The sequence below is a fragment of the Saccostrea echinata genome, unplaced genomic scaffold (genome assembly GCF_033153115.1).
Source record: "Saccostrea echinata isolate AGI-Se365-2 ecotype Australia unplaced genomic scaffold, CSIRO_AGI_Sech_v1 ptg000058l, whole genome shotgun sequence".
NCBI classification, from domain to species: domain Eukaryota; kingdom Metazoa; phylum Mollusca; class Bivalvia; order Ostreida; family Ostreidae; genus Saccostrea; species Saccostrea echinata.
Window position 1 is genome coordinate 4,412,369 of NW_026889807.1, and position 23,109 is coordinate 4,435,477.

At 33.3% G+C, this 23,109-nt stretch overlaps 1 long non-coding RNA gene across 1 annotated transcript; it reads right to left on the bottom strand.

Annotated features, from left to right (window-relative positions):
• Positions 1 to 2,606: 2,606 nt before the first annotated feature.
• LOC133174646 (uncharacterized) lies at positions 2,607 to 19,351 on the bottom strand. The gene is made up of 4 exons (XR_009719154.1): positions 19,277 to 19,351; positions 14,907 to 15,011; positions 14,590 to 14,687; positions 2,607 to 2,787 (listed from the first exon to the last, which is right to left on the bottom strand). It is a non-coding gene; the product is annotated as an uncharacterized LOC133174646 (long non-coding RNA).
• Between the last annotated feature and the right edge of the window lie 3,758 nt (positions 19,352 to 23,109).

The window sequence follows — 23,109 nt, forward strand, 5'->3', positions numbered from 1 at the left end:
TCATTTGCAGCTCTCCATATGAGTGAAAAATTCTCCAGAGGGACGTTAAACAACAAACAAACTCTCAATGCCCAAAACAGTTTAACCTAAAAGTGAATGCAGACATAGATTATTCTTTAGACCAAGTATAGTATACTCCATATTGTTTTGTTGAGGACACAAAGTTCACAGTGGACTTCAAGTAGTTTTTCCCGCTATTTATACCAAGCTTCTTTTAAACCATATAGTCACTGAGTGCATTCGCTTTCCAACTAATTGATGAAGTTCTGACCTATGCCTATATTTGTTTAAATTCTTTCTGATTTAAGAATACATTTGACCAGTTGAAACCAAGAGTACATGTACTACATAAAATTTCAAGGTTGTGATTAAGATTCAGTAAAAGTTATGCCCCATCCAGTATAGCAATATGTGGATGCCATGTTCAATATACATATTTGCTATCATTAAACTTGCAGAGACCATGGATCAAAATAATTCAAATGCTTAAAAATCATTTTATTTTTACTGCTAGTCAAAACACAGTCACTCAAGCATATCCTTTGTTAATTTGAAAAAAAAATGATAGTTTAACATTTATTATTAATACCATACCAAAGCACAAGATAGTGCACTTCTTACATAATCCAATGATTCATGCTGTGATTTTACCTATTTAGATGTTTCTTATTTACAGTTCAGTATGCATGATATACCAGTACAATGTGACACTAACCTAGTATCAGTTAAATGGATCATTACTATTCTGTTTTTAAGAAGTTTGCAGGGTAAAAAGTATAATAAAATAAAAATGTTGATACATTTATTGATTGCATATGCTAAAAACTTTTATAAAATATCAAACATTGTATCATAACAGCTTTTACAAATGAATTCAATACATTCAAAGGTACAAAAATCAAATTATTTTCATCCACAGTTTTATCATATTCAGTTGAACAACAGCTACATCTATTATATAAAATGTATGGTAGTTGGCACTGATGGTATATATATCCTGAGCAAAGAAAAAACATACCTAATCAAAGAATACAAAGCTCACTTCTATAAATGTTATCTACTAGTAAGGTAAAGTCTCACTCAACAAACACTCTGGTAATGTATATCACCTGCATCCAAAATCTATGCAAGTTGGTCTGGGTTAATAACCCTGAAAATGTATGTTACATCCAGCATCAGAAGCTGGATACATCATCTATGTTTACTGATCACCAAAGAGTATATTGTTACTTTGAATGAACCTTCTCTAAAAAAATGGTCATTAATCCAGAAAATCTAAGTCAAATCAAGGATTGGTACCCTGAAACATTTACATGTAAATACATCATCTTTGCAGGTTTGTTCAACATAGAGTTTATAATTACATGAGAATAGGACTGCTCAAAACACTTAATCTTGTGGAGTCCCCCATGTGGCGCAAAGGATAGAGTTTGTAATCTAGAGTCGCGAGTAAGGATTTAATCCTTAAGTCTCAGGTTCAAATCCACTGGGGATAGGGGGACCAGTCCTTCAGATTAGACCATATAAACCGAGGTTCCGCCTTGCAGTTGATGTGGGCACAAAAAAGATCCCTTACTGCTCAAGGCCCTGAGTGCAAAGTATAGGTCAAATTTTGCAGCTCTCCACCAGCAAGTAGTGGCATCTCCATATCGATGAAAAATTCTTGAGAGGGATGTTAAACAACAAACAAACAAAAACAAAAAAACCATGAAGAAAATGTAGATCAGGTCAAGCATCTGAAGTAAATCTGTTAATGTGCTTTAATCCATGCAAGTTTGTCCAGGTAGAGCTTAGGAATGAACCTTGCTCCTTAAATTTTAACTGGGATGACAATGCTAGGTATATAATAAGAACTCATCTAGACTGTCCAGAAAAGCTAAAAAATATTTAGCTATTTCTTACTTGCATGATTTAAAAAAAATCTGCAATCTAACATTATTTAAAAAAAAATTCAACACATTTTCTAATTTTCAACAAATTCAATGCACTATGAGACGATTTAACATTTCTTAACCACATACACTGTACTTAAAGTGTAATATACATGCATTATACTGTATGTTAAATCTTTACAGTTTTAAGTACTCTAATAGTATATGAAATATGAAGATTACCAACAGTGATCAAGCTTTAAAGTCCATTGAAACAATTCATAATTAGAGCAGAGCAAACACAGACCTCTAAAAACACCAGGTGCAATGGAGGAGAAAGCATTTCCTGCCATGTGCTCCTTGACATGACTGGGCAAATGGAAATATCCACAAACAATTCAGTGTAAACAATTTTGATGAAAAACATTAGTCAACATTCAACTTAATGATCGATTGAATTTGCTATAACAATTAATTTACACGTAAGTGTACACACATGTATGCATACTAGATGAATTATTTCACAATATCCAAAATTGGACAATAATAGTTTCTAATCTAGCTAGACAACAGGAAATTTTCATTATTACTTACATTACATGAAACTATTGAAGTCTGTGAGCTACAAATTATATCTAAAAATTATACACATTTTAACAAGTGTTTACAGTTTAGTGTATTTAGTATACACAAATGATGACTTAGTAATTATGACATACTAGTAAAGTCCACATATTGACTTCCAGATTTCAGCTCAAAGGCTTGAAGATTTTTAGTGGCTCTTTCATCATTTTTTTTTTCACTGAATATTTTCATTTTTATTTTCAAGACGCTGTTTTTGTTGAGGTCTTTTAGCAGTTTGATGCAATCCAAGAACTCCAAGGGCAATTTAAGAACTCCTGAATTTCTTTCTTACCTGGAAAAAATAAAAATTTAAAAGTTTAAAATATATTCAACTTACATGAAGAAAACTAGTAAAACTAGTGATAATGTAATAGACCTTTCAGATGTTCCAAAGCAGCTACATGTATCTAATTAAAAAATATAAAGTTTGAAGTATTTAGAGTCACCTGTACTCTGAACATGGGATATATGTATTTGACAGACAGATGAATGAATAGACTGATCACTATAGAGCACCTTAGTCTTTTTTCAATAATCTTTATATTAGTGAAAATCAAATAGGAACTAGAGTGTTTCAAGGAATGTATATGTCACCTGCTAGGTATCGTCATTAAAGAGGTAAATAAATCTAAGAGTGGTCAGCTATTAATTTAATATTAGCATGGAGGTTCATCCATTTGCCTGCAAGGAAAAAAGGATCCAAAAGTAAAAGACTGGGATAGAATCTGGCAATCAAAGAAAATATGGTTCCCCAGTCCTCAAATGAATAATTTAATTGAAATTATGAGGAATAACTATTTATCATTTTATTAATACACATGTAGGTGCTTCCAACAATCCTCGGAGGAAAGGAATTTCAGACTGTCTTTACTTTAATTGTCACTTTGTCAGTCAACACGATTCTTTGTGGAATACTGATCCCAATGTATTTTCATAGTATTTAAATATAAGTTTGTGTGGTAACTGAATTTCATACAGTTTCAAAGTATAGTATCATGAGCTCAAAAACATATATAAATGCTTATTATCAAAACCCTGCCTCTCAAAATTTTGGAGATATAAGGTGTGACAGACGGACAGACAGACACCAGGTAAAGTGATCTCTACGTGTCGTTCTGCTCTGCAGTTGACACAAAAATGAAAGTTAGTCAATTTTTGACCATGTATATCACTTCAGTGATGAAAGGAATGCTGAAGTGGTAAGTCTATCCTAATTATTTGAAAATACGGCAACCCTATTGGTCAGAATATAATACATATGCTGTCCAGCCTTAATTTCTTTGGCATAAAGCAGCACAAAACACGATTTGATTGGATGGTGCAACTTGTTTTTCTAGGGGGCGCTGTTGCAACCCTGGAAAAGAAAACAGGACTGGGGCTTGCCCCTAGGGGGCACTTACTGACCGGAAGTAAACAAACAACAGAAATAGCAATACACTAGAAATATGTCCATAGGACATGTATGCCTGCCGAGTGTATAGTAATGCAACATGAAATTTTGTGTTAGTGTATGAAGTTTGATGAGAATATCTTGAAAAGTTTCTTTAAAATTGAAATTGAAATCTAAAAAAAATGGATATAGATGATAAATTCTCACCAAATTATGTATAGATGCATAGCCTTAGATATCAATATTTTAAATGGTTTTAAAACCATGCAAAATGCAAATTGAAGGAAAGTGAGGTCAAGGTCACAGGAAAGGTCAAAAGTTTTTGAAATAGTTGAATAGGTCTTACTAATTATATATGTATCAGCATATTAAGTTTGATAAAAAATATCTTGAATGATTTCTTTAAAACTGAGCTAGTCACAAGCGTGGCGCCATGGTTAGAGCGTCTGCTCTAGAGTCGCGAAGTAAGGAGTTGATCCTTATGTCGCAGGTTTGAATGTGGGACATGGAGACCAGTCCTTCGGATGAGACCTTGTAAACCAAGGTCCCATGTCACAGTAGGTGCTGGCATGAAAAAGACCCCTCACTGCTCAATGGCCATGAGTGCAGAGTATAGGACAGAATTTGCAGCTTTCCACTGGCAAGTGGTGGCGTCTCCATATGAGTGTAAAATTCTCGAGAGGGCCTGCAGATTACCTGTAATGATTGCGCAGCTATGTTTAGGCTTCCCGAAGCTTTAAAATGGGCTCAAAACATAATATGTCATTGCGAGGTTGGTTTTAGTTTTAATTTAAAAGTATTGAACTTAAGTACTTCCAATTTATATAGAGGATTTCCTCGGCTATGTATTAACATATTTGTTATGATATCACATGACTTTGCTGATCACGTGACGGTCATTTATAATTTTTTGAAGTGTTTCATATAAATCGCTTCGGCGCAGTTGATTTACACAATAATTATTAACATTTTGTTATAAAAATAAGCTCATCGTATCCTTGTGTATCCGAAATGTGCTTGGGAAAAGTCATAGTATTACTTAGATACAAAATATTTCCAGAGAAATTCAACTTACCTACAAATTTGAGGGTATTTTCCACACAATATCGTAATCTGTATTAAAACAAAGCCAACACACATTTTTCCCAAGCAAGATTCAGTTAGAGAACAACCTCTTCTTACAGATTTCAACAAAAATTCTCAGATTAATCCTCATTCTTCACTTGCGCCAGACTCTTTTATAAACACTAAATAAATTCTACCTCCAACCACGGGTATAAAACAGAGTACATTTCAAAAGTATATTTTTCATAAGCATTTTGAACATGCTGAATTTCAATCAAGGGTAGGTAAGCGGTGTATTTTTAAAATATTCTGACATATACGACTTAAAAAAACCTTTAACGACCCGTGAATTTTGCAATAGCTACCTTACCTGCATTTTACATGCAGTTTCAAATAAAGTGTAAAGTTCATGACACTCTCCCCGTCATAACACCTTAAGATTTCAGTGACTTGACGTCATTTTCCATTATGACGTCATATTTTGGTAGTTCAGAGATGTGAAGGCACAGAGTGCACTGTGATATTCTACGGGAAGCCTAACCTACCTGCGTGACCAAAATCCCTACTAGGCTTTAAACTCTTCATTCTTGACCTGTATTTCGTCAAATAAGATTTTTCCAGTTAATTAAGGTAAAATTACTAATTGTTAAAACTGTAAATAATTTTTTTTTTTTTTTTAACCTGAGCCAGATTTTTACTTTTCTAAAAAGTGTCTGTATTTGACTGTTGGTTCCACCTATCTCAAGGAAATGATCTGTAAAAAGCTAGTAAATGTTAGAAATCATAATCTGTTCTCTATCTACTATAATCATGAGAAAAGGTGTTGAAAATTAACAGATGGAGATAAAATCAGCAGTCATATTAAAGGCTTTTTTTCAATAATCAATTTATTTGTGAAAATCATAAAAGTATTAGGCAAAAAGGAAAAATAAATGTTGTCATTAATTAACCTTGCATATCTCTACAATTTTCTGATAAGAAAATTATACCCGATGGATGCAATATAATCACCCTTTGCCTGCCCCTAAATTAAATTATGAAATTTTGATAGATTTTGATCTAGTAAGCAATTATTTAAAACAAAGTTCTTTTAGAGGTGCCTAGGGTCGAAATTCATAGAAAAAAAACTACAAAAAACGTGAAAACCTATTTCTATCATACTGGTTTATATTTATTACAAATGTCCTCATAGTCAGCATAGCCCAGAACGATTAAGACCGCAGACTCTCACCATGAACATTTTTAGTGTCCTGGTTCGAAACCATTTGTTGGCATATTTTTATTTTTTCAAACTTTTTACCTGTATAAACACTAAAGAACGAGTGCACTTATGGGCCCCGGTAAAATGTGACAAAATGAGGAATTAATTTAAGCATAATTTTCCATCTAAGATCATTAATTGATATCTAAACCATAAGATTCAACAAATTTTATCGCTGAAATTCATGACATACAAAGAGCAAAGCCATACAATGTGGTAGGGGTCAGCCCACATTCGTGATTTTTTATAGTAAATCGAGGACGGTCATTCATTTCAAAGCTTTTGTTTATTGTCAGCCTAACATTGTACAAACTTGTGCGATTGACAAAAAATGCATTATACATTTATAAAACTTGTGTGAAAGTAGGAAATTTGTACATGATTAGGCTTGTACTTAAAATATTAAAAATGTATGAAAAGTTCAATGTTTTTCCTATAACAAGCAAGAGCTATTTACCTGTATGACCTATGTTGAACCCACCCATGGAATAAATTATTTAAAATACTGGTAGTCACGTGAGTTCTACCCAGGTAAACATTCCTCAAAGATGCTCACTGTAAAACATAACCACGTTTTGTATCATTATATCGAAGTCAAGCCGCATAGAGAAGTTTGTATGTATTTCAAATTGGTTTTAGGAACCGGGATGGTTAGGAGAGTTTAGTGTCGTTAAAATGTCATCATAAATAAAAGTGTCAAACATTTTTAACATTCATGCAAGACAATGGTACTGGTATTGAAAGCCACCTAAATACACTTTTTTTCATTTTAAAATTTAAAGGAACTAATGTTAATAGTTATTGTATTATTTCAAACGCAAGCATGCAAATTTCTTAGTTTGATCACTATGGATACAGGTATCTATACAACTTCATTCGATTTTTTTCTCGGGTAAAATAGCACAAGAAGTATCATTCGGCAAAAGTGGATGCTCTTGTGTATCGAATCAACTGAGAGATATAAACCCCGTATGCAGGTGATGAAGGTATATTGCTGAATAAGTAAGGGAAGTTGACGATTGAAAAGTTAAAGTCATCACGTTTATCATAAAGCTTGGTTTTTAGATTACCATTAATGTAGAACTAAAGCAAGACATGAGAAACAAGAAACTACACACATGTGACCTAAAGTCAGTGACCGGAACATATATCGGTAAGCTTTTTCTAAAGACTGAAACCAATATTGGTCCTATAGGTCATCTCATATTTTTAACTAGAAGTGTTCCTTTGATATACTATATTTTACTTAATTTCTATAGACTTACTATACCCTGAAAAAAAAGGAGGAAAACAGGAACTACCTGTTTAAATGACCCCGACCACCGAGGTTAATCTAAAGTTTGTCCCTGCCTACCTGAAAAACAGACTGCCTCGGGCAGTCAGTAATTTCCAACTCTGGTTATGAGATGCTAAATGTTTAATATTTACAATTAAATGCTTATATTTACATTTTTAAATTCATGATAGATTGAAAAAGTCGATAAAATCATTTCTATATTAAGTCTGTATACTGTATAGGGGGAAAATAACTCGCGGTGTTAATATTCGCTATATTCACGGTGTGAATAAATCAGTGAATTTAAGAAACAGTGAATAAGTTTTCAATAACCTACATGTTATATTTGGAAATTTGAGAATAGACTACGATATCATAGGTAAATATACGTGCAGTGCATGGTCATTTCAGTAATTACGAATCGTACTTGTCATTCAATTATTTTAATTAAAATGCTTGACATTAATTTAGATCACCCAGCAGATAATAACCTGTATTTGTTTAAAAAAAAAACTGTTTTAATAGCCAACGCTACATGTTTCATCAATCAAAACACTAGGGTCATGGGTTTTGAATACCCGTACGTAACTATGTTACGACGTGTATTTGTTACCTGCATTATCATGTTTTTATCGACATTTTGGTTTTAAAAAATCATTCAAATAACTATTGAACTTGCTGATGTATATATAAATCTACCCTGTTGTTCGTGAAGTGAATACATAACGCTGATTAATGCCTTCTAGCTATGCTATGGATTAAACGGATATAGACATTGAAGGGAGGTACATGTAACCTTAGTTATATACCGATTCTGCGAATTCAACAAACCGCGATCGTGTCAGAGGAGAGAAAAACATGAAAACATGAAAATTACAACCAATGAAATTAATCCCCTATACAGTACTTCAACCGAGAAATTAGTTGAAACTGGTTCCAGAAAAGAAGCTGAAAATGTTCAATAGTTTACAGACAATACTTGACACATGATGACTGAACAAGAACAGATAGCAAGAAGTAATTTAAATGACTCAGGTGAATTATAACCTGTTCAATCTTAGATCCATCTTTTTTCTAATACGAGGGTTGATCCAAAAGTTCATGGAATTTAATTATTTCTAAAATTTTATTGTGATTTGATGAAAGCAAACAATAGGCATATTTATAATGTAGAGTCATTATGCAACAATACTGGAAAATTTCACCACGTTCCAATTACCAATAAGGTCACATGAGCTTTCTGAACACTGATAGTTGTAAAATCCAGGGGAGACTTCGACGTAACGTCAAGTTACAGACCCTGAAACGTGCTACTACCCCACACGCACGCTGCACGAATGGTACACGCTCGCTACACGGTTTGCACGAAACGCTGCACGGTTTACACGAAACGCTACACGGTTTGCACGAAACGCTACACGGTTTACACGAAACGCTTTGCACGAAAGGCTGCACGGTTTACACGAAAGCCTGCACGAAACGCTTTGTACACGATTCTCGCACGCTTTGGCCTCGATCTGGATTTTCTATTCGGAATCTCTCGGACTTTATTTCAATTATTACGGATTAATCAAAGATTAGTTAAGAATTGGAATCATTCAGATTAAGATTAAAACTCGCTACACCAGTGCTATGTTAACAGATAAAATACTCAATGTTCAATTGTAATTAATACATAGTTGTCAGTGAGTATGTGACCCGCCCGGTGAAATACTTATTATCGTCTGTGTACAAAACTTTTTTCACTAGACTCTAAATTACGCACTGAAAAAATGTCATATATATAATTCATAATCTTTCACAGCATTTAATGTTTTTCCAATTATAGTTTGATAATAAATAGTCGTTTTATTACTAACAAACAAACTCAGTTATTGATTTGAAAAAAAAATTCAATTGTGTATGATTTCTGTAAACGGATTGATTTTCTTTTCCCTTTTTTAATTATTGATTGATTTATACATTTTTTGATTTAGTATAAAAAAAAATAATTTCATTTGATAAAATTAGGTTCTGTTTATAATTTGCAAAGGTAATATGTAAACTGCATCTAACAGGAACATTGTGTAGGAAAGGGGGGGGGATTAGATTATCGATATCTTACTGTTGTATCTTCAAATCTGTACATGACTAAATATAACGGGCACTTGTTTCAGTAAGTATACCATCGGTGGAAAAAATATTACAGAAACAAGTGCCCGTTCTAAGAAAAAAAAAGATATCCATATCTGTAGCGGGACCCGATATATCTAATTCATTAAATGCACTTTATTCAAAATGGTAAATGGTAAATAGATCGTTTCATTACAGAGTTAAACTTTATTTAATCATTTAAATTTTATATGGTAGAGAAGCCGGGGGATAAGTATTGTAATTATTTAGTTCTCTTTTGAGACATTGGTTTATCAAATAAAAGCAATATTATACCCACCACCTTTTAAAATCCTTCATTTCAAACCGCGTCTAGACAAAAAAAAATCAATAATTTATGTAATCAATAATCACGGCTTATACATTCAATATATATATATACATGTCTAATGTCCTAAAAACTAAAAAAAAAAATATGCTCTAGAACTGCGTGATTAATAAAACAACTAATATACATACATGTATGATTGTTCAGGATTTATTTTATTTACGAATGCAATTGCAAATTAATTCACTGTTTATAGACAATCGGATAAATTTAAGAAATAAAATCCACGTGTATTTATTTATACCCATTAAATACAAATAAAACCGTTTGATTTCACAAATTAAAAATCAATCGTTATTGTCGGTTGTCATCTTATCTATGATTGACAAGAGATACTTGCAGATCAAGTTTTCAGTCCCAGCACGCGGAAGCCGTGATCGCTGTTGTAAATGACCTTGATCACAGTCGTAAGAAAAGTACTGAAAGTGTAAAGAAGATTCCAATGTTTTTTAAGGGGTGCATCGGGCGCACGACGCAAAAAGCAATAGATTATTTTAAGAAAGAAAATCATCAATAAAAGACTTGTTTACAACAAAAACTCAGTATTTTCATTTGATCACCCCCCCCCCCCCCTCCCGGAAATATTTAACCCTGTATTTGTCGATGCGTGTGAATTATAATTCATTTATATGACTATTATTAATCAACCAATTTTTTGCATAAAAATAAACTATAAATGACTCATCGTTGCAAAATAATTTGCATCAAAATCTCGTAATATAAGAAAATTATGTTCATTTATAAAGAAAATCAATTAACTGTGCTCCCCGGCCTAGAATTCCAATACTTCACATTTATAGCAACACACTAAATTTTGCATTTTATTTTTCACACCTGACATATTTATCTATTATTTTGTATTAATCACCGATATGTTCTTGTAATCCCACATCCCATAATTGTAGAATGGTGAAGAGATTCGAATAAATGAATGAAAAGGACAAGACTGGATTTCTAATGAATTTTCTTTTAAAAAATGTTCAGTATTGCTCCCTTAAAAAATGTATTGAATCAAATACCTTAAAATTTATGTGTATATAATTAATTACTTTTAACACATTTTCTGTCCATCTTTATTGAAATAAAAAAAAAAGAAAGAAAATCAAACAAATATGTAATACATTACCGAGTAATTTTATTTTGTTGTTTCCGTATTTTTTCAATCTTAAAATACCACCGGTATGATATATCCGAATAATATTAGTTATAAACAACACAGAATGACATGTTGATCCATCAATAGCCATCTGTTAAATAAAAAGACTTCCGAATGAATCCTACACGTTTCACACACGATTCTTGCACGAAAGTCGCACGTTTCTCACACGATTCTTACACGAAAGTCGCACGTTTCTCACACGCTTCTCGCACGCTCGCTACACGGTTTGCACGAAACGCTTTGGAGCTTACATGAAACGCTGCACGATTTACACGAAACGGTACACGGTTTGCACGAAACGCTGCACGGTTTACACGAAACGCTACACGGTTTGCACGAAACGAAAAGTGCACGAAAGTCACACGCTTTTTGGGGGTAGTAGCATGTTTCAGGGTCTGTAAGTATGTCATGTCATGTTATAGGAGCATCTCACCCTCATGTTCAATTCAACTAAGTAATTCTACAGAATATTCTGCCTTTTTCTCTTTTTTTTCTCTCAAGAAAAGCCTGGGTATCCACCAATCGACTTATCTTTATATTACACTCATATTTCAAAAATACTCCCCATCTTTCCATATGATGTTCCAATTTCAGTAGCAAAGTCAAGCACAGTACATCAGTGGTCAACATCCATCAACGCTTAATTTGTCTACGAGAAAAACAGACCCTCCAAAAGCAGCCACACCTTTAATCAACCTCCATGGAAGTTCTATTGTTCTTAAATTTCTCACGCCACTGGAAAATCAGTTGCTAAATGCATTTTTCTCCAGCCTGTATCAGTAGTATACCCCTTTAAGTCAGAGTGTTCCTAAGATTTTAACAAAACTTATAACTTGACTGAAATGTGACGTTCTCTAACAATTAAAAGATGAACAAGAAATCATCAACTAATAATCTAAATATCAAGTTAAATCAGTAAAACTCTCACAGACAGGTATATTAGTGGTCAAGCAATCGTAATAATGACAAAATTCTCATTTTATTTGCCACTTAGCGCAGGTTTTTTCTTATATCACGTATTAAGAATTAAAATGATAATGAACGAGTAAATGTCTCCCCTGCATTTTAAAACATCCTTTGCTATGGCAACTGCCATAGAGTTACTATCATTAATATTTAAAATATTTTTTTATTAAAAAAATTCAACAAGTGTCTATATTTTTATTTGTAATTTTCAACCACTTTCACTAATAAATAAATAAAATAAGAAGAAATTCCATGAACTTTCGGATCAATCCTCGTACATGTCAGTCATTAAATTTATATAATATACAGTATGCATAAGGGAGATCAAATGTATTATTACTGCATTGAGGAGACCATCCACTATCCATATGTAAATCAGTATTCAACCACTTTCACTAATAAAAAAATAAAATATGAAGAAATTCCATAAGCATTTGGATCAACCCTCGTACATGTCAGTCATTAAATTTATATAATATACAGTACGCATAAGGGAGACCAAATGTATTATTACTGCATTAAGGTGACCAACTACTCTCAACATGTAAATCAGCTAGTATTCAACCGCTTTCACTAATAAATAAAAAAAAATATGAAGAAATTAGTGATGAGACATTGGTTAATTTTCATAATCGATCATCGGTTGGAATTGGTTACTGCTTCTGATGCGATTTCACCGATTATAATCGGATTTCTTCATAGTTTTGTATACAAAAAGCAGACTATTACAATAATTTCATTTATTTCTTTAACATGAATATATAAAATACATAATATATTATTTTCTTTGTTGTTTTGCTTCTTTTACACTTTCTAGACCTAAAAATATTTACAGTGGACACCCAACATGGCTGCCTAGCGGCAGAAAACGAACTTCAAAAAGTTGTGGGGGGAATTGATCACTCTATATTTAAGGTAAATGTTGACTAAGTTGCATATTTTATATCTCAAATAAAAGATACAATTAATATTTTTTGAATAAAAAGAATCAGCTGATTGATCAAACCAAAGAGCAAACACAGATTTGGCAGAAAAAAAATTCACCCAGGGGTAAATTGAATGGGTCGGTCGGGTTATTACAGGAAACAAAAATAATTTTTTTTAGGCCCTATATATGCATCTTCGGTTCTTAATCACCTCTGCTTCGTGCTAGTTGGCTAGTATCAGATGCAGATGCCATTTTCTTTCATTAAGAAGAAATAAATTTTAAACCAGAAATGGATAATTCCGGAATGTATTGTATTAGAAGTATGTTTCCGATGATCGATTATGAAAAACTATAATCGATCATCGGAATCAGTAGCATTTTTTTTTGTCAACAATCGATGTTTTCTGATTATCGGTACAACACTAGAAGAAATTCCACGAACTTTTGGATCAACCCTCGTACATGTCAGTCATTAAATTTATATAATATACAGTATGCATAAGGGAGACCAAATGTATTATTACTGCATTAAGGAGACCAACTACTATCCACATGTAAATCAGTATTCAACCACTTTCACTAATAAATAAAATATGAAGAAATTCCATGAACTTTTGGATCAACCCTCGTACATGTCAGTCATTAAATTTATATAATATACAGTATGCATAAGGGGGACCAAGTGTATTATTACTGCATTAAGGAGACCAACTACTCTCCACATGTAAATCAGTATTCAAAACTTGAGATTTTAATACCCTAATAATTTACATGTTTAGTTACATGAACTAAATCTATTTACCTTTGTCATAACGCAAGAACTGTTTTACATTCAGCCAACTTTAACATTACACATGCATACAGTGTATACCATGCATTAGGAAGACCAGATGCATTACTTCAACATTAAAGAAATCAACTACAATGGAACAATTAGACAGTATTCCAAAAAGTTCATTCCAATACCATTGTAATTTCCCTTAATTTGTTTGTATTTAGATGACTTAAATCAATTTATCTCAGCCAGAATTGGAACAAAAAAACTAATCATAAAAGTGGCCAAACACATGAACAGACAGATGGACATGATGATTCCTATGCTTATATACTCCCAAAGTTGCCAAAGTAGAGCAGATGCAGTGGTTAGAGCGTCTACTCTAGAGTTGCGGAGAAAGAAGCTGATCCTTACATCGCGAGTTTGAATCCCACTGTGGGACGTGGAGACCCGTTCTTCAGATGAGACAGAGGTATTAACCGAGGTCCCATGTCACAGTAGGTGCTGGCTCGATAAAGATCCCTCAATGCTCAATGGCCGTAAGTGCTGAGTATAGGACAAAAATTTGCAGCTCTCCACTGACAAGTGGTGGCGTCTCCATATGAGTGAAAAATTCTCAAGAGGGACGTTAAACAACAAACACTCTACACCCAAAACTTTGTTTGCAGAAGATTTTGTGATACATGCTTTACAAGTATACATATTGTTCATAAGGGAATAAAAATGCTATAATATATCATTAAGGAAAGCAACTGAAATTAAATGTGCACTTCTAATTGAACTAAACAAAATTACCCTTTGTCAGAATGTAGATTTATAAACAGGAAGGCTGTTTTTCTTCATTTTTTCCATGTCAGATTCAGACTGTTCTTGAAAAAATTCTGGCATTCACCCTGTAAAAGTGAACAGTGCAGATAATAAAGAGCTTTTAAATAAACTGCATACTATTTAAATGATCCACTTAAAAGGGATAACAAATGCATTTAACTCCATCAAGGAGACCAACTGATATCCATATATATATATATATAAATCAGTACATGTATTTTAATTGTGATATTTTAATATCCTAGTAATTTACATGTTTAGTTTCATGAAATAAATCTAGTTACCTTTGTCCAATGACCAATGAGCACAAGCACTGATTTTTCCTCTTTTTTCTTAACGGAATCACCAGGGCCAGTCTGCGGTCCCTATGATTCTGGCATATGTACACTCTGTAAAATGCATATTTGTACCATGTACAGGCATATGAACAATATTTCTATACTACATACATGCATCATTAAACTTAATAATCTTTTTTTTCCAAAATTCATTATTCATAGTGTTTTGCTGTTAGCAAAATTCAACAAAAACTATACCGTATATATACTTGCCTATAAGGTGGTCCACCTATAAGTCAGTTGTATTTTTTGAGGTTATTTTGGAGGGATTTGCTATTGACCCGCTTATAAATTGGTACAACTTTTTGCCAGAATCAATTGACAATTTCAAATCAATGCTCTGATGTTTTAACCTGGTTTCAAAATACTAATTTTTTTATGACTCACCTATAAGCTGGACATAGAATATATACAGTACCTGCATTATACATGCATTAGGAAGACCAAATGCATTATTGCAATATTAAAGAGACCATTGTGGCAAATGAAATCAATGTATGAATTGTATTCAAAACTACGGGTGTACTAATTTGTCTGAAGTATATCATGATATAATGTGATACACAAAGACTTTAACAGGATATGTACATATACCCACATGCCTAAATGTAACAACAGGAATTATCGTTCTACAATAATTTATTGAAATTGCCAATATGAATAAACAAAAGCAAACTTTGTTTTGATTGTATGAACTTTAAGTTTTCTTTTTCCACTACGGTCAGATAATCTAACTATCCCCCCTGGTTGGCTACCGGGTCCTTCGTTAGACTGCCTTATCGGACATGATATTAACTGAAGATTTGATTTTTGGTACTGACTTTTATACTCAAAATAATGTCTTTAATTGTTTAATTTCTTGAGGTCAATATCACTTTGATGTGTTCAGTGTTTACTTTGATATGTAATGATGTGTATAAGCGTATTTTCGATAATTTAAATTTCTAGTACAGTAATCGTCCCCAAGCTGCTGTTTCATTATCGTGTCATAGTATCTCTGAGAGTGCATTTTATTAACACCTCCAAATCACCTGGCCTGCATAATTAAATTTAACTACCAAAAACAACAGCTTGGGACTAATAAGGTGTGATTATCAGCAATGGTCCCATGAAGCCTGTGCTAGACCTAACGGAAACGTTCAACAGGCCGTAAAATTAGCATAATGGGATTATTGTGTACTAAGGTGTGAATTCAGTGGAGCGAGAATTTGTTGGACTTCGAGATAACGCATGTGTTTATAGCACTTGGGACCGTAAATCTACTTCGAGATAAGCGAGGTATTCAAGATTTCCGTGTTCGAGATACCGGGGTTTTTTAAAATCATAAATATAATAAAAACGGCTGGGACCGTTGATTCACTTCGAGATATCCGTGGTATTCGACATACCGGTGTTCGAGATACCGAAGTTTACCTGTATATCGATACATATCTAGATTAATGAATATATCGTATCAAAAACAAGAGGCCCATGGGCCACAACGCTCACCTGAGCACATTGGCTAGGAAAAAGCACAAATCACTTCAGTATTGAAAAGTTTAAAGGGGAGGGGGCTTGGATTTTTAACTACCTGAGGATGCTTCCATATCAATATAACAAATGGCTTTACTGTTCTTGAGCAGAAGATTTTTAAAGATTTTTTTCCTATATATTCCCTTGTTAAAAATCCCCCATTGTGGACCCTCCCTAACCCCCCCCCCTCCATCATTTGAACAAACTTGAATCTACACTACCTGAGGATGCTTCCATATCAATATGACTAAACATGGCTTTTCTGTTGATGAAAAGATTTTTTCCTATATATTCCTACGTAAAAATTTGATCCCACATTGTGGCCCCACCCTACCCCTGGGGTTTATGATTTGAACAAACTTGAATCTACACTACCTGAAGATGCTTCCATATCAGTATGACAAAACATGACTTTGCTGTTCTTGAGAAGAAGATTTTTGAAGTTTTTTCCTATGTATTCCTATGGAAAACTATGATCCCCCATTGTGGTCCCACCCTACCCCCAGGGGTCATGATTTGAACAAACTTGAATCTACACTACCTGAGGAAGCTTCCATATCAATATGACAAAACATGGCTTTGCTGTTCCTGAGAAGAAGATTTTTCAAGTTTTTTTCCCTATATATTCTTATGTAAAACTATGATCCCCCATTGTGGCCCCACCCTACCCCCAGGGGTCATGATTTGAAAAAACTTGAATCTACACTACCTGAGGAAGCTTCCATATCAGTATGACTTTGCTGTTCTTGAGAAGAAGATTTTTGAAGTTTTTTCCTATGTATTCCTATGTAAAACTTTGATCCTCAATTGTGGCACCACCCTAACCCTCGGGGTCATGATTTGAACAAAGTTAAATCTACACTATCTGAGAATGCTTCCATATCAATATGACTTAACAAGGCTTTGCTGTTCTTGAGAAGAAGATTTTTCAATTTTTTTTTTCTGTATATTCCTATGTAAAACTTTGATCGCCCCTTGTGGCCCCACCCTACCCCGAGGGGTCATGATTTGATACAAACTTGAATCTTCACTACCTGAGGATGAATCCACATCAATATGATTAATTGTGACTTTGTTGTTCTTGAGAAGAAGATTTTTCAAGATTTTTTTCTACATATTTCTATGTAAAATTTTGATCCCCCATTGTGGCCCCACCCTACCCCTAGGGGTCATGATTTGTACAAAATTTAATCTACACTACCTGAGAATGATTCCATATCAAAATGACTAATTGTGGCTTTGTTGTTCTTGAGAGAAAGGTTTTTAAAGATTTTTTTTTCTATAAATTCCTATGTAAAATTTTGATCCCCCATTGTGTCCCCCCCCCCCGCCCGGGGGTCATGATTTTGTACAAACTTGAATCTACACTACCTGAGGATAATTCCATATAAATTATGACTAATTGTGGCTTTGTTGTTTTTAAGAAAAACAATTTCAAGATTTGTCCTACATATTTCTATGTAAAACTTTGATCCCCCATTGTGGCCCCACCCTACCCCTGGGGGTCATGATTTGAACAAACTTGAATCTGCACTACCTGAGGATAATTCCATATCAATATGCCTAATTGTGGCTTTGTTGTTCTTGAGAAAAAGATTTTTAAAGATTTTTTTCTATATATTCCTATGTAAAACTTTGATCCCCCCTTGTGGCCCCATCCTACCCCTGGGGGTCATGATTTGAACAAACTTGAATCTACACTACCTGAGGATGATTCCATATCAATATGACTAATCGTGGCTTTGTTGTTCTTGAGGAGAAGATTTTTAAAGATTTATTCCTATATATTCCTATGTAAAACTTTGATCCCCCATTGTGGCTCCACCCTACCCCAGGGGGTCATGATTTGAACAAACTTGAATCTACACTATGTAATGAAGGTCTCACCTAAGTTTCAACTTTTACAGCCCAGTGGTTCTTGAGAAGAAGATTTTTAAAAGATACCACTAAATTTTCACTAATTCTTAATTATCTCCCCTTGAAAGAGGGTGTGGCCCTTCATTTGAACAAACTTAAATCCCCTTTACCCAAAGATGCTTTGTGACAAGTTTGGTTGAAAATGGCCCAGTGGTTCTTGAGAAGAAGATGAAAATGTGAAAAGTTTACGACAACGACGACAGACAACGGACAAATTTTGATCAGAAAAGCTCACTTGAGCCTTTGGCTCAGGTGAGCTAAAAATGACTTAATTCCAATACATTTTGGGCAGGCAGTTTTTTTTATGTAATTCTGTGAAAAACTTGGGAATTTCAATCACCAAAGATTATATTTACCGGTAATTGTTTTGAATTAAATCTGATCAAAAATGATATAATCATTAAGGAGGTAGCACATCTTAAATGATTATTACAAAATCATAAAAATACATAGACAACTTTACTTAACATGTTGATTTTACAGTCAAGAAAAGTTTGAATTTGAAGTGTAATTTTTAAAGATGGTGAGACAAAAAATTAAAAATGAGAAAAAAAACAATTATTATTTTTATAAAATTCATGCATAATGATTTATAACACTTTTTTGATAGAATTGTTAAAGAATTCAATATATTGCATATCGCATTAAAAAATGTCTTTTTTTTTTGTTTTGTTTTTTTTTTTTTGCTCAATACACAGCCCTAGCAAAAATGATATACAACAAGGACTTTGATTGGATTATTAACATTCATTCGATTGATCATAATTATTAACTGTTATTGCACTTTCATTTTCAAAATGTTGTTAGGTACATTGTTTGTTCACTCTTTTGCATTGATATTATAATTTTATAAAAGAGTATTTTAGCAGAAAAAATTATCAATTTACCTTTCTTGGAATAAAGACATGTTGACCCTTAAGCTGAGATTTTCTCTCTTTCCATAGATTTGTTACACTGGGGTCCACATGATTCTAGCAGAGACCCTGTAAAAAAGGACTTAACTATGGAAAAGCATGAAGAACATATGCCTATTATACATATCTTAAATTCTAATGAAAACAATGTTTTTTAATTAAGATCCATATATTTCTAATGATTGACATAATACAAATTCAAAATAAAATATGCATGTCTATTTTATACACTGTACCTTAAGCAGACCAATTGCATTATTACATCCTTCAGGAGACCAACTTAAATCAATGTTTGAGAACTACTTGTGAGAACAATAAATTTGTCTACTTTATAGTACTAAATGTACATGGAATCTATAGGATCATGTTACTTTAATTGACCTGCCTTAGTTCAACACAGTAATCTAACAAAGAAATTGAGCCAAAACAACATTTTAAGACTTTTTGAACAGTGCATGTTCCTATCATTTCAAAACCATTACCAGTAAAAATGCTAATACATGTATAGGAAAATGATGACAATTAATTAATATTGTACTTTCAGGTATATTAGATGAATTAATCTGATTCGTCAAGAAACATTTGTTAAAAAGCACTATTATCCGCTGAATAATGAAGCCACGCCCAGTGTCGCAACAGTCAACATTGCTTGACGACGGGTGATATTCCAAAAAATAGTGACTGCGCAGATTTATGCGCTCAAGGTTCACTATTATTTGTATTTGTATAAAACATTCAGTATAATATAATAAATATTGCATGTAGTTGAGTGTAATATTGAAAATTTTCACCCCTCGAAAACCAAATACGTCAAAAAGGGGATGGGTTTCTTTTCCAACTTCTACATAGTTTCGCCCCTGCAAAAACTGGTATAGACCTTGGAAATGTTTAAACGGGCTAAGAGAAATCAAATGCATCAAGAGTACTTAATTGTTTTTACCCAAGTTACATGCCAAAAAAGATTCAGAGAGACGTCACATAAAGTTAACGTTGATTTGAACTGAAGTTAGGGTGTCAAAAGTCATTCACGTCCAAAAGTGACATTGATCATGTGTGGTAGATAATAAACTCCTACGGGCTAAATATGCTGCCATAATCAAGTGCGGATCTTTCCCTAATCCTTTATTTAAATCCATTTAGTACAATATTATATGCACTTAAGCAGATGTTTATGACATTGTAAAATTATATAAACAAGACCGGTTTATATAATTTATATCAATTTATATAATTAATAATATAATTTATGTAATTTTATCAAGATAAGTGTATGGGGTAGAGGGAGCAGACATTGAGAATCAATGTTGTCGGACCTCATGAAACTAAACTAACAGTCTTCCAAATAACCCGGGAGTCCAATGCCAGGGACCTGTTAAATTTGCAGCCGGGCATGTAAAAATTGCCAAATTACATGTCCGAAGAGGGCATATGTGAATCTTCTTTCATTGTACGATCTTTACTTGCCATTTACTCTGTCCTACTCCCATTATTCGCTTAAACGTTGCTATATGTAATGTCGATGGATTGCCTGTCTACATTCTCGATACGACCTGTCAAATGATTGTCAATCTAATCATTGAAGTGTTTAGTTTAACCTATTTGTTTTCTCGAAGTTGCTTGCTAAATTACGAGATGTTCATCAATGCCACATACTGTGGCACTACAGTCATGATCCCATTTCTGAAATTCAGTTCAGCTAAACCGGCCAACAAATGACCAGCATGCAACTCAAAAGTTATTTATGAACAAAAACGCTTTAAAAAATGGCAATCACAGGCCATGGTTGGTTTACGACGCTGAAAAAATTAATATAAAACCTTTATACCTAATGGGTTTTTTTGTTGCACAATACTGGTAAATGTAAGAATTTTGAGTAGGACATGTACAAATTTGAATGGGCTGGGTAAAAATGATAGGTCTACATGCCCGAAGGGCATGTGCTGAAAAAGAATTGTTGTGAAGACTGAACTAAAGCGACAGCGCCGGGTGATTATAAAAAGTCCCCTTTATTACATAATAATTTGGCAAATTATCAACACATCAAGCTAAAATTTCCAACATATCTTAACGGTGAGAATTTTTATTTTTTAAGTTGAAACCTCGTGACCTGTGAAAAAAATGAAATTTGTATCCCATCTAAAGTCTTAAAATGTATCAAGGTAATTTTCGATACCAGGGATTTTTTTAGGGTCTCTCCGGGACCGAAATTCGGCCCCATTCCCAATGCTGAAAAGTGCATGTTTTTCCCAAAATTATACCTAAAAATTCCCAAAATGAAAAAAGTATTAAGTTGTAAATTATTAAAATAAAATAATGACAAAAAGGTGTTTATGTCCTCTATGTGTGATGTACGAGCCATCCGAGGAGTTCCGAAAAGTTGTTCAGAATACTACGGATGTTGCATGCAAGCGGGATCAATGTTTAAAATTAAAGTCGGGATCGTTAATTAATAAATAAACGTGCATCATGTCAGTCTTTCCAGTTTGCCTAGGGCGGTAATTTTCAGGCTGTGTTGAATCACTCTTATTCTTATAAATTAGTCAAACAATACCAATTAACCACTCATCTGGGACAAACCCACTATCAAATTTTATTTTAAAGAACTTCTTACGTAAAGGTAAAAAAGATGACAACATTGTATAAAAGTGTCCATTTACAATGTTATTATACCCTGCGGCTTTACCATTTTTAAGGTTCTGAACAGTCTCTATTATTTCATATCACTAAAGCTGGTTTAGGCCAGCTTCATACTATAAAAAAATAAGAAAAATGATTAAATATTTGTCTTTTGCTTGTTGTTATTTGTATGAAGATATTTTTCCCAATTTCAACGAAATATCACTATTTTTCCCAATCTTGACGGCCCCGGCCCCTGGAATCAGAGGGTAAAAAAATCCCTGGATACAAATTTGCGGTTGGGGTTATAAATGAAGGATAAAACCAGAGACCTCGGAATGGAATACTCGGAAGTCTCTGGTTTTATTCTACCCCCAACTGGAAGTTGTATCCCATCTAAAGTCTTAAAATGTATCAAGGTAATTTTCGTGGAATAAATGAGTGCTTTACAATAAAGAGACTCGACCAGAGATGTCTGAAATGATTTATTTGACAAGAAAAAAGTCTCTTGAAGCGAACAATGTCATTTTAAAGTAGGTAAATGATTGATAATGATACATGAACAAAATACGAGCTTGAAGTGGGGGTGCCTGAAATTGAGTTAGATACCTTATGGTAAAATTAAGTAGGGGTGCACCGTATATGAAACAAGTGCCTGTGATTGATAGTCTGAAATTTCTCTTCACCTAAATATTAAAAGCTTGCAGTGATCGCTATAAATCTATACAACAGTCAAGTTACATATGGTAAACTAACATAAAAACAAGATTACAACAGTCATGATTACAGAAGGTATATTTTGAAGACTCTAGGTCAGTAGGTGAATGTAAACAGGTAAACACACGTTGGACAGTCACCGCAAATATGAACCACAAAACGACTTATAACATTAAAATGTAAATATTCATCTGCACACAGATTTTTGCATAATAATAATAATTTTTAAAAGTGTAAATTAAAATATAAAATAAACAAACCTCAAACCTTGTAACAAGGCTTGTTTCCCTACAGTCTTATTCTGGTTCTCTGTGGTTCACTGAAAATGCAGGGAACCAGGCTGCGTTATTAACTCGTACACAGATTTGTTGATACGAATAAACCTATAAACATATATACGAAATAAAATACTATCATAAAAAATGAAGAATTTCAAATTGCTTGAAAAATTATCTTTATGTAGTTTATAATAA